This window comes from Sturnira hondurensis, unplaced genomic scaffold (genome assembly GCF_014824575.4).
Source record: "Sturnira hondurensis isolate 20B ecotype Veracruz unplaced genomic scaffold, ASM1482457v3 Scaffold0025370, whole genome shotgun sequence".
Classification (NCBI taxonomy): Eukaryota; Metazoa; Chordata; class Mammalia; order Chiroptera; family Phyllostomidae; genus Sturnira; species Sturnira hondurensis.
Window position 1 is genome coordinate 8261435 of NW_028098001.1, and position 11164 is coordinate 8272598.

Genomic DNA, 11164 nt, shown 5'->3' on the forward strand with positions numbered 1-11164 from the left:
AGACTTGCATTTTCGAATGCTGACATGTTTAAATGTCATGTGTGCTTGTGCGTGCATATACATATATTTACTTGCACATACTAATTAATAGCCCAGTTGCTACAGAATTTGTTGAGTGTTGTTTGGATAAGATATTCTGTGATAGTTCTCAAACTAATCTTTCTCCTGCATTCATTATAACGAACTTAATACAAATAAATTTTAAAATCGCAGAGCTTTTCAGTTGTGGGAATTTGGGCAAATTACTCAGCTGCTTCAGGCCTCAATTCTCTCGGCCATATGGAATATTCACCTCTCAAAGAGACTTCTATGTACTGAATATAGTACCGGCAGCGCCTGTCACAAGGAAGCCTGGCGGTTGGTTGGGCCCGGGGCCTGGTCCTGGACAGCGTTCCCCGCGGCGGGCAGGTTGTCCAAAACCGCCAGGCGCGGTATTGTCTTTTTGTGGACGGAAGGAGAAATGCGGCACTTTCACTAACTTTCTTCAACCCGAGCATTTCTACCCGCCAATTTCTCTTTACAGGCGCGCAGCAGCCGCTGGGCGTCAATTCACTCTAGACTCCAGCCAACCCAACTTCTCCTATGGGTCATAAACTGAGGCTGCAAAACTCTGCTGCAAAACTCAAGTCCACTAGAGATTCAGAGCCATCCGGTCGGCCCTGGGAGGACTTGGCTCGCCGCAAGCAGCAGCCTTAGCTCCAACTGTGCCTGTCCGTTCGAATTCTGGCGCCACTCCCGCGCCACGTAGAGCCAGACTCAGAGGGGACTATAGGCAGCACGCCAGGGTACGCGCTCTGGGGAGTGGACGGGCGCGCGACGGGCGGGCGGCTCGTGCACCGGGCCCCGGAACGAGCCCCCGAAAGAAAAGAACGGCCGCGCGCGCTCGCCCTCGTGCTCTCGCCGTTCAGGAAACAGCCACGCCCCCCATCTTCTCTGGCATCCAATAAATGTGAGAGGGAGGGGCGGTCTCGGTCTGACTCCAGAGAGGCTATATAGGGAACTGCTGGCCTCGCGGCACACTCTTTTGCGTCGGGACTTGGGACCTCTTCCTAAGTACTGGTGAGTAGGGGTCGCCGTCGGGAATCCGAATCCGATCTACCACTGGTTGCGCGGGCTTGAATTGGAGGCTGCAGAACTGAAGGAGTTTATGAATTTGAGTGAGCTTGGAGCGTTGTATAGTGAAAGCTGGCATGTTGGAAAAACGCAAGCGGACCGCCACGTGTCCCTGAGTGGTGGCGGCAGACTTGGAGTTTAGGCTTGAGGAGGCTGTTGCTGATTGCCACGGCACTGTGCGTAGCTTAGTTAATAAACCCGGGTACTTGGCTGGCAGAGCTTGAGCAGCGGCAGGAAAATCAGAGTCCCGGAATTTGGGGCGAGGCGTTAGTTTGACGCTAAAAGCAAGAGGCCTTTATTGCTAAGGCGAGTGTCTTCTGTCTTGAGATGAAACGGTTATTTCAAAATGGACAGCTCTAGATTTTGCTGAAAGTGATAGTTGTATCGTGGCCAGGTGGCGCTGTGTGCAAATCGGATTAATGGAAGGGAAGGGTTTTTTGTTGTTTTTTTTTAGTNTCGGTCTGACTCCAGGGAGGCTATATAGGGAACTGCTGGCCTCGCGGCACACTCTTTTGCGTCGGGACTTGGGACCTCTTCCTATGTACTGGTGAGTAGGGGTCGCCGTCGGGAATCCGAATCCGATCTACCACTGGTTGCGCGGGCTTGAATTGGAGGCTGCAGAACTGAAGGAGTTTATGAATTTGAGTGAGCTTAGGGCGTTGTATAGTGAAAGCTGGCATGTTGGAAAAACGCAAGCGGACCGCCACGTGTCCCTGAGTGGTGGCGGCAGACTTGGAGTTTAGGCTTGAGGAGGCTGTTGCTGATTGCCACGGCACTGTGCGTAGCTTAGTTAATAAACCCGGGTACTTGGCTGGCAGAGCTTGAGCAGCGGCAGGAAAATCAGAGTCCCGGGATTTGGGGCGAGGCGTTAGTTTGACGCTAAAAGCAAGAGGCCTTTATTACTAAGGCGAGTGTCTTCTGTCTTGAGATGAAACGGTTATTTCAAAATGGACAGCTCTAGATTTTGCTGAAAGTGATAGTTGTATCGTGGCCAGGTGGCGCTGTGTGCAAATCGGATTAATGGAAGGGAAGGGTTTTTTGTTGTTTTTTTTTAGTTGTTCTGAAAGCCTTGAATTCTATTCCTATTACATCAGAATGCTTAGTTTTAATTTTATTCATGCTCCGCAGGAACAATGGCGCTCGATGTAACGGGGCTGTTACGTGAAGACACTAAGGTAAGTGCTGTAGAGAGTTTAATGTTTAATTTTTAAACTGAAGAAATAAACCTGTTGATTTAAAGGAATAAAAGATGGTGAATCGTTTGAAATTTGCCTTTTTATTAGATGCAAAAGAAAATTCCAAAACATGGGAGAATATTTGCTGGAAAATCACCTGGCTAAAATATATTCTTACCAGGTATGTGTTGGGCTAGTAGTATTTTGATTTCACCATATATTTAGTCAATATGTAGGTTAAATGGATTTTTTTTTCCCTTGAACAGCATCCTGAGGATTGAGGAAAACTAATGAAGCTATCCATGTCAGCTTCATTTTGAAGTAAGTTGTGTGACTTACAAAATATGCTGTAGTATTTCTAATGCAGTACTTATCTTTTAATGCTGCTTTAGTGTATGGTCTAATCAATGATGAAACTTATCCCGAAGCTGATTACCTGAAGAAAAGCATATACGGATTCGGCTTCTGAGATGAGACCAATGTGCAAAAATGAAATAAATTTTCGTTGCCTGCAGGGGGAAAACTGCTGTCTCACAATAGTGGTTTTTTTTTTTCTCTTCCAACAGTGAGGGGTCGCTGTCTACCAGTTGAAAGGGGCCAATTTGCTGCACTGTTTTTGAGCTGCAACCATTTCTGTGAGTGGATATATTTTGCTTAACAGCTAATATTGTGTCCTTGGTCTTATCTGTGATGATCCTATCCCGAACCTGAATTTCTGTTGAAAAAACTTAATACGGATCTGGCTTCTGAGATAGACTATTACAAGGACTACAGCATTTTTTAAAAGGAATTTTAAAGGAATTTTGATGGTTGGTAGTTTTATAAGTCAAGTGTTTTCTTTTCCCAGGGCCGGTGTTACAAGAGTGACCTGCATGTTGTGTGGAAAACTGGTGCTCAGGAAAAGCTCTTCATTTTATGGACATGGAAAGAAAACATACACATCAAGACAGAGTTTATTTTTAATTTTGCAAATAGATTCTGAAGCACATCAAATCTAGATGAGTATATCTGTAAGATTTCAAGCCATTTCTATTTAGTCATGTCACACTGCCCTAGAGTCACAACCTGTTAACTGGTAGATTATATCCTAGGTCTGTTTCTAGAAATGCATGTCAAACTAAGTGTTTGTAATGGAATTTTTTTGTCAGTTAAGTAGCCTTATAATCAAATAATTGTGGGTAAATGTCTTAATTTTGATCATATGTTTAAAATTAAAATGCATAATTAAAGTGGAGTGAAAGTTTATGCTATTTAATGGAGATGAGAGCAATGTGAAAAGACAGGGCCTATAATGGGGTGGGTGGGGGGACCAGGCATTAAAGTGATTGCTCTGATGAACTGACTCGTAGAATATTTAGTCTTACATAATTGTAATTTAAAAGGATGTTTAAACTAAAAAGAAATGGAGAGTCATGAGGAAAATGAAAAGAGCACAACATAGCAGTTAAGGGTCACAAAGAAGGTCACTGAAAAAAAACCTAGAACTAGTTAGAGACATTGCACCGAATGGATTTTTGTAAACGACAGTAGTAGCATCTGATCTAACCAAGGTGATTAGGTGATTCATGATTGTTTTCCCTAAATAGCTGTATGAATAAGTTGTTCCCAAGCCCATAGTCATAGTCAAAGCATGAAATGTCATAGTCAGAGCATGAAATTTCTTTCCTCAATGAGCTGTCATCTTTTTCCTAAAACGTTTGTTTTCTCGGCTTAGTGAAAAAAATTTCATTTTGGATCCGTGCAACTCAAGAGAGGCCCTTAAGGCTTATAACACTATACCTGAGTGGCCAGACACATAGTGAATTTGCCCCAAGTAGTAAGACAATGTGTACAATGGATCTCTGAAAATGTTTCTTGAACCCATATTAAAATACAAAGTACTGATATCCTAAACATTAAAGGGCTTAGTGTGGTAGCTGTACAATATTAAACTAGGTACAAGAAATTCCACAGTGGCTATGGTTGTGGGAAATTAAGGGACCTTGAGGCTTGTTCCAGTGAAAACAATCGATTGGTGTGATGTGTTACACATATTGTATCTTGGTATTACCAAAAGAAATGAGGAAAACTGGCACCTTAGTGGTAAAATGCACCTTCAGGTAAAAGATTCAATGAGATAATGTATATAAAATGCAGCAATTGACCATCTTGGCTATTATAGCTCCTGTATTTCCTCTGACGCTGTAAGATCAACAAACAAGTAACATGGTGTTGGTAACTGTATTAATTTCTTCTATTACATGTATATAAATATCAGTAAACTGTTTGACATTGCAATCTGCATCCTTTAATTTTTTTTATTGATTTTGAGAGAGACATCAGTTTGTTGTTCCACTTACACATTCAATGGTTGCTTCTTATGTATGCCTTTCTTACTGGCCATCAAACCTGCAACCCTGTATCAGGACCGTACTTGAACCAACTGAGCTATCTAGCCAGGGCTGCAATCTGCATCTTTGAATCCCCCGAAATTTCCCCCTTGAAAATTTTTAACATGCTTTCTAAGATCTGTTTTGTTCACTGACTTGAGTACACTACATGGTACTTGGTTGTATAGTAAGTTTCAAGCGAACAATGAATAATGAAAGACTAATTGGGGTCTTGCACAAAACTCGGGCAAAACTATCCTTGCTTGGAGCTGGCAAACAACTTCAAAACAGGGCAAAGTTGTGAAATAGACAAAATGATCCCTCTGTCCTTTTCCTGCAGTTCTGGTTTTGCTCCTTTCCCTCTCAATCATTCTTTTAATGTCACATTTCCTTAGTTGATATAATGCAAATCAAATTGGTAATGTGCACTTACTATATTGCACTGGAGGAGGTTCTGCCAGAAATCAGATGCAAAATACTTCCTATGTCTTCTACATGTCAGTAGTATTAAATGCCAAGGAGAGTCAAAAAGCAGACTATAGAAATAAAAAGTACTGTGGGAGAGAGGAATAATTAAAATGTCTCTGAATATTGAACAAGTGAATTTGTAACTCAACCAAATCCAATGTGAGGAAGATAGATTTGGGCATAAGAAACGGTAAAGACGTGCTCCAGAACCTGGGAGACCAAATAAGCAAAGGTAAGGCTGAAATGTTAGAAAAGTACCTTACTAATGTTTGGGGGCAAGGAGTTAGAGCTATATAAATGCTAGTCACTTGAGTTCGCTAAGACATGTTTTCAGTGGAAGGTGCAATTGTCATGTTTTTGACAATAGGGTCCATACCTGGACAAGAAATGAGTTGGATGCAAAAAGGAACCATTTTAGTGGAATTAAACAAAAAATTCAACCTGTACCAGATTCAATTAAATTTACTACTTGGTTTAGTAGACACCTAGATGGGATTTCTCATTTCACATAGTAGAATTCTTGCTGTTAGAGTCATAGCTTTCTGGTTTATGAATGCTGGGTAATAAAACAGACTAAGTTAAGACCAGGGACGTTAAGTTAGCTGGATGGAGGCTTTAATGTTCCACAATGTATTTGCATCTGAATAGTGAAATCAATGGAGACTCAAGAGCCCTAGAGACCTAATAGGATAGATGGGTGGGCTTGGTTAGGACTAGTTTCAGAGATGGAAAGCAGAATCTACATGTCTGGATTTAGTGACAAGCCAATAGGAATTCTTTTTTCTTTGCCTTACACCATGCTTCCAGGTTATCTTAAAAGTTCACTTGGCTCAGACCTACAATTTGGTGCTTTCTAAAATTAGTTCCATTGCAAGAAACCCAATATCCTACTACACTTGGCTTCCCAATCAAGTGCCCTCTAACCCAAGTAGGTGCTTTTTGATCCTTTCTGTTTGCCCAACATGCATGAAAGAGCTCTTGGCTGTTTTCATGGTTCTTATAGCAGTTTCCCAGTTAAATCCGTTTTGAATCCCAGGCTATTAAGATAGTCTGCTTATCCTTTGCCAGTCCTTCCTCCCCCCTTTTTCCCTTCTGCAGGTTTATTTTTAGGTCAAAATACAACAGCACTTAAAGCATAGTATTGGGCCCCGGGTGGTGTAGCTCAGCAGGTTGAGCACCAGCCTGCCAACCAAAGGGTCGCTGGTTTGATTCCCAGCCAGGGCACATGACTGGGTTGTGGGCCTGTTGATGTATCTCTCACACGTCAATGTTCCACTCCCTCTCTCACCCTCCCTTTCCAGCTCTCTAAAAATAAAGTATTTTTTTAAAAAATAAAGCATAGTATTGGGTTGGCCAAAAAGTTTGATTTTTCTTCCCCATAAGCTAGTTCTACTAGCATTTAGTTGTCTTTAGCTTCATTCAAAACAATTTTGTTAAGATTGTGCTGTGACAGCTGTCATATCAGTATGCATTCTAAAAAAACATCAAAATTTGTGAATTTTTGTGTAGCCATCCTAAAACTGAAAATACACAACATTGGGCATTTATGCTTTATTATTTCAAGAGGTAAAAATTCAACTGAAGTGTAAAAATGGGATTTGTGCAGTGTATGGAGAAGGTGCTGTGACTGATCGTGTCAAAAGTGGCTTGTGAGTTTCATGCTTGATATTTTTCACCAGACAATGCTCCCTATTTGGATAGACCAGGTAAAGTTGATAGCGATCAAATCCTGAATATAGCTCTGGCCTTGCCTCCACCTCACTGATTTTATGTATTTGGGCACATACAGAGATAATATCAAAACAGAAGTTTGCCATAAGGTTTATGAAATTTGATGGACCATCTTGGTTCCAATTTGAGAACCAGACTTCTTGGTCTCATTATCAAGTCCTGGCCTCCCGCTCCCCCTTACCATTTGTCCACTATTGAGGTCCTGGCATACCATGTGGCTGAGTTAGGACAGGAAATAAGGATCTAATTTCACAGAACCCCAAATGTCTACAGTATAATTCACCCTATTTGGAAATTTATTTATGCTTCTCACTTGATTCTGCTTCTTCTCTAGAGTACTAACAATGGAAAAAGTGTTCCAGAAATTTGAAGAAAGTAACCTTTACAAATGCAGTACATCACTTTACTGAGATTAGGGAAGAATGTGCCCTTGCCACTCTTAATTAGGATATATTTGATCCTGAAAGTAAGTGACAATATAATAAATTGTACATTTAAAAAATCTTTTTGGAGATTTTATTTTTAGACAAAGGGGAGAGAGGGTGACAAACATTAATGTATGAGAGAGACATCAATCGATTGCCTCTGACATGCCCCCAACTGGGGCCCTGGCCAGCAACCCAGCCATGTGCTGTGACTAACAATGGAACCAGCAACATTTTGGTTCATAGGCTGATGCTCAATCCATTTAGCCACACCAGCCAGGGCATAAATTGTACATTATTAAGTGTACATTTTGGTAAGTTTCTCCATAGACATGCACCCATTCAAGTGTTGCCACGATCAAGATAATAACTGTCCATTTCTACTAAAAGGGTAGAGGGTTGATTTTAAACATAGCACGTTTTTTTTTCAATTTTCACCCAAGGATATGTTTATTGATTTGAGAGAGAGAAACATCAATGGGAGAGAGAAAATGATTGGTTGCCTCCCCTACATGCCTTGAGTAGGGATTGAACCCACAACCTACTCATGTTCCCTGGCCAGATATCAAACCCACAACTTGGTGCATGGGATGATGCTCCAACCAAGTGAGCCACACAGCTGTGTTAAGTTTTAGATGGTAAAATCCAAAACGAGATAGTGTTAAATATACAAGTCTTAGAGTTTCAAGGGAGGGGTATAAGCTGGCAAAATAAAATTGGGAGTCATCAGCATGTAGATGGGGTACATTTAAAGGGGTATATTTAAAGCTATAATATTAGAGGAGATCACCAAGGGAGTGAATATAAATAGGAGAAGTGGTCCAAGAGTTGAGTCCTGGAACATTCCAAGAGTAGGACATTCCAGGTTTCCTTCAAATCCTGAAGGTAGTTTTGTGACAAGGGACAACAATTGGGAGGCAGAAATCTGTTGTCAAGTTCAACTGCCATATCTGGAACAGAAACTACACAGCAAATCAAGGAGTTCTGGAATGAAAAGCAAGGGTGAGAATTAAGAAAATTGCTTGGATGATGGCACTGGAAATTGCCTTGGATTTAATACAGAACACTTAGTAACTGAGGACAACTTTGTAAAATATCAGGCAAAGTGGTCTTCAGGACAGAATGAGATGGAGAATTTAGGAAGTGTCATAGAATTATCCCTGGCTGGTGTAGCTCAGTGGATTGAGCTGGGACCTGTAAACCAAAGGATCACCAGTTTGGTTCCCAGTCAGGGCACAGGCATGGATTGCAGGCCAGGCCCCCAGTAGCTGGTGCTCGAGAGGCAACCACACAGTGACGTTTCTCTTCCTCTATTTCTCCCCTTCTCCTTTCTCTAAAAACAAATAAATAAAATCTTTTTAAAAGAAGAGTTATTATCAGACACTGGACTTAGAGAAGTGGTATTAACTACAAACAAGTTACAGGTTTGCCTTAGAGTGCTAAACTGATGAGGCTGAAAACCACCAATTTTTCCCTCATCAGTGTGGCTCCTTGGAGCATTGTCCAGTAACTGAAAGGTTGTTGGTTTGATTCCCAGTCAGGGCACATATCTAATTGCAGATTTGGTCCAAATCAGGGTACAATCAATGTCTGTCTTTCTGTCTCTGTCTGTCTCCCTCCTTTCCCCTCTAAAATCAATAAGCATGTTCTCAGGTGAGAATAAAATAAAACAAATGAAATGTAGGCTGCTTAAGGTCTATATCACAAGAAAGCATGATCTCATCATCCTCTGTACTGAGCACATTAAAAAATATATATACGTACATGCCATATTTTGCCATGTATGATACATACTTTTACCCACACTTTTGAGGGAAAAATAAGGATGTGCATTACACATGAGTAGTACTAATTCCATATTTATATAAATGTTTTTAATTCTTTTATTTATGCTTATGCATTAAAAGTGTAACTCTAGAAAGCAATAATGATACCTGTATGTAAAATAATAACCTAGAATATGGTAATCTGTTTTGTTTCGATATATAAATAAATAATTGAACTAAAAAATAAAAACGAAAAATTTTTTTCCTGAAACTTTGGGCCAAAAATGTGGGTGCACATTATACATGGGAAAACATGGTGTGTGTGTGTGTGTGTGTGTGTTTGTTTGTTTTTGCCCTGGCTGCTGTGGCTCAGTGGATTGAGCACCAGCCTGCAAACTGAAAAGGTCACTGGTTCAATTCCCAGTCAGGGCACATACCTGGATTGCAGGCCAGGTCCCCAGCTGGGAGCATGAGAGAGGCAACCAATTAGTGTTTCTCTCACACATCAGTGTTTCCCTCCCTCTCTTTCTCCCTCTCTTCCCCTCTCTCTAAAAATAAATAAAATAAAATATGTCCTAATCTAAAATAAATAAATTATACACATATATATTTTTTCTCTTTGAGTGGGGTGTTTAAGAACAGTGACAAACTTGCCCTGGCTGGTATAGCTCAGTGGATTGAGCGCGGGCCTGCGAACCACATGATCACGGTTCGATTCCCAGTCAAGGGTACATGCCTGGGTTGCAGGCCAGTTCCCAGCAGGGAACTCACGAGAGGCAACCATACATTGATACTTCTCTCCTTCTCTCCTTCCCTTCCCCTCTAAAGATAAATAAATAAAATCTTTAAAAAAAAAAAAAAAGAACAGTGACAAACTAAGAACGTATCCTAAAGAAGAGCACAAGGGTTCTGGAAATTCTGCCATTCTGGACAATATTTTGAGGATTTAGAATATTTAACCTGAGGAAACAGAAATTGAAGGAGGGCCTGATGACTATTGTTAGCTATTTAAAAGTATATTGTCTGAGATAATAGTAATAATACCATGTGGTAGGTACTATTGTTATGCCAATGTTATAGATGAGGAAACTGAAACTTACAAAAGTAACCTAATGAAGGTCACATGGGAAAGTGGGGGAATTGAAATTTTAAATCTGGCAGTCTTAATTCAAGAAATGGTGTCCTTACCCCACTTAATACCTTCCCCAGAGGAGCAGTTTAGTGTTTCTCTAGAAGGCACAAAGGAGATCAATGAAATAAATAAAAAGAGGCAAACTGCAACTCAGCCTAAAAATAAACTTCCCATTAAGAATATACTACCTCCAGCCCTGGCTGGTGTAGCTCAGTGGATTGAGCGCAGGCCTGCGAACCAGAGGATCGCAGTTCGATTCCCAGTCAGGGCACATGCCTGGGTTGCAGGTGGGTTCCCTGCAGGCCAACTCCCAGCAGGGGACGCACAAAAGGCAACCATACATTGATGTTTCTCTCCCTCTCTCCTTCCCCTCTAAAGATAAATAAATAAATTAAATCTTAAAAAAAATTCCCACCTAAAAAATAAAAAGAACATACCACCTCCATATCATGGTCTCCTGTTAATATTAGTTGGAGGAAGGAAGCTGACCTTAATCAACTTCAAAGACCCTTCCAGGTCTGAATCCAGATTCTTGACTTACCCAAAATAATTCAGCTAATTAATAACTAAAATGACAACCAACATCTTCTACGTCTCTTTCAAACCAGTGCTCAGTCCACTGGTTTGATATCCACTGGTTTCATAGTGTGGTGCTCAATTTTTTTTCCAGTAAAAATTTAAATTTTCTCAGAATACACTAATCTGTAGGAATGGCTAAAATCACATTAAATTGCACTAGCTCATTGCCCATCTGTTGACACAGAGCCTCTAGCCCTGACGTAATTTCTGTGGAGCCCCTGTTAGAGTATGTCACGTGTATTCACAAGTAGGTCTTACATGAAGCCCCCCTGATACTCTACCTATTGCTGAGGCCCCTCCTTTGGGGACCTCCACACATACAGTGCTTCCCTCCTCCTGGCATTATGTCTCATAAAGCAGAAATCTGTGAAGCACTCTTTGTACCTCCTGTCTCACTAGCCCTCAG

General features: G+C 41.1%; 1 long non-coding RNA gene and 2 other non-coding genes across 5 annotated transcripts; all 3 read left to right on the plus strand.

The window, feature by feature from the left end:
* Positions 1–1027: 1027 nt before the first annotated feature.
* Positions 1028–3750, plus strand: LOC118982344 (uncharacterized). Of its 3 annotated transcripts, none has more exons than XR_005065514.1 (6): positions 1028–1059; positions 2242–2288; positions 2397–2469; positions 2555–2609; positions 2855–2923; positions 3136–3750. It is a non-coding gene; the product is annotated as an uncharacterized LOC118982344 (long non-coding RNA). The 3 variants fall into 3 exon arrangements; XR_005065513.1 differs by lacking the exon at positions 1028–1059 and adding an exon at positions 1586–1660; XR_005065515.1 differs by lacking the exons at positions 1028–1059; positions 2242–2288 and adding an exon at positions 1597–1660.
* Positions 2691–2760, plus strand: LOC118982417 (small nucleolar RNA SNORD50). The gene has a single exon (XR_005065543.1). It is a non-coding gene; the product is annotated as a small nucleolar RNA SNORD50 (small nucleolar RNA).
* LOC118982416 (small nucleolar RNA SNORD50) lies at positions 2971–3041 on the plus strand. Its single transcript, XR_005065542.1, has one exon. It is a non-coding gene; the product is annotated as a small nucleolar RNA SNORD50 (small nucleolar RNA).
* Positions 3751–11164: the final 7414 nt, after the last annotated feature.